The sequence below is a fragment of the Eriocheir sinensis genome, chromosome 23 (genome assembly GCF_024679095.1).
Source record: "Eriocheir sinensis breed Jianghai 21 chromosome 23, ASM2467909v1, whole genome shotgun sequence".
Classification (NCBI taxonomy): domain Eukaryota; kingdom Metazoa; phylum Arthropoda; class Malacostraca; order Decapoda; family Varunidae; genus Eriocheir; species Eriocheir sinensis.
In genome coordinates, this window is record NC_066531.1 from 1,941,923 (window position 1) to 1,943,173 (window position 1,251).

At 46.8% G+C, this 1,251-nt stretch overlaps 1 long non-coding RNA gene across 1 annotated transcript; it reads right to left on the reverse strand.

Annotated features, from left to right (window-relative positions):
* Positions 1–303: 303 nt before the first annotated feature.
* On the reverse strand, positions 304–799 carry LOC127002366 (uncharacterized). Its single transcript, XR_007756077.1, has 3 exons — positions 737–799; positions 529–631; positions 304–427 (listed from the first exon to the last, which is right to left on the reverse strand). It is a non-coding gene; the product is annotated as an uncharacterized LOC127002366 (long non-coding RNA).
* Between the last annotated feature and the right edge of the window lie 452 nt (positions 800–1,251).

Below are 1,251 nucleotides of genomic sequence, written 5' to 3' on the forward strand. Positions count from 1 at the left end.
GAGACATCTCGCCGCCCAAGAACACGTATTTGACAAGGCTTTCGTAGGAGTTGTGGGCATTTCCAGGGGTAGTTCTATGACCCTGGTGGTAGTGTGATCCTTCTCCTGTACTGTGAACCTAGAAACACATATTTGACAAGGCTTTCGTAGGAGTTGTGGGCATTTCCAGGGGTAGTTGTATGACCCTGGTGGTAGTGTGATCCTTCCTCTGTACCGTGAACCTAGAAACAGCTATTTGACAAGGCTTTCGTAGGAGTTGTGGGCATTTCCAGGGGTAGTTTTATGACCCTGGTGGTAGTGTGAGCCTTCCTCTGTACCGTGAACCTAGAAACACCTATTTGATAAGGCTTTCGTAGGAGTTGTGGGCATTTCCAGGGGTAGTTTTATGACCCTGGTGGTAGTGTGACCCTTCCTCTGTACCGTGAACCTAGAAACACCTATTTGACAAGGCTTTCGTAGGAGTTGTGGGCATTTCCAGGGGTAGGTTTATGACCCTGGTGGTAGTGACCCTTTCTCTGTACCGTGAACCTAGAAACACCTATTTGACAAGGCTTTCGTAGGAGTTGTGGGCATTTCCAGGGGTAGTTTTATGACCCTGGTGGTAGTCTGACCCTTCCTCTGTACCGTGAACCTAAAGAAACACATATTTGACAAGGCTTTCGTAGGAGTTGTGGGCATTTCCAGGGGTAGTTTTATGACCCTGGTGGTAGTCTGACCCTTCCTCTGTACCGTGAACCTAGAAACACATATTTGACAAGGCTTTCGTAGGAGTTGTGGGCATTTCCAGGTGTAGTTTTATGACCCTGGTGGTAGTCTGACCCTTCCTCTGTACCGTGAACCTAGAAACACCTATTTGACAAGGCTTTCGTAGGAGTTGTGGGCATTTCCAGGGGTAGTTTTATGACCCTGGTGGTAGTGTGACCCTTCCTCTGTACAGTGAACCTAGAAACACCTATTTGACAAGGCTTTCGTAGGAGTTGTGGACATTTCCAGGGGCAGTTTTATAACCCTGGTGGTAGTCTGACCCTTCCTCTGTACAGTGAACCTAGAAACACCTATTTGACAAGGCTTTCGTAGGAGTTGTATGCATTTCCAGGGGTAGTTTTATGACCCTGGTGGTAGTGTGACTCTTCCTCTGTACCGTGAACCTAAAGAAACACTCATTAGAACCAGATTGATCCCCTCTTTGACGTTTAGAAATAGCTGATGTTATACGGCAAAGTGTCTTGAAATACCAGACTATGTATCTTT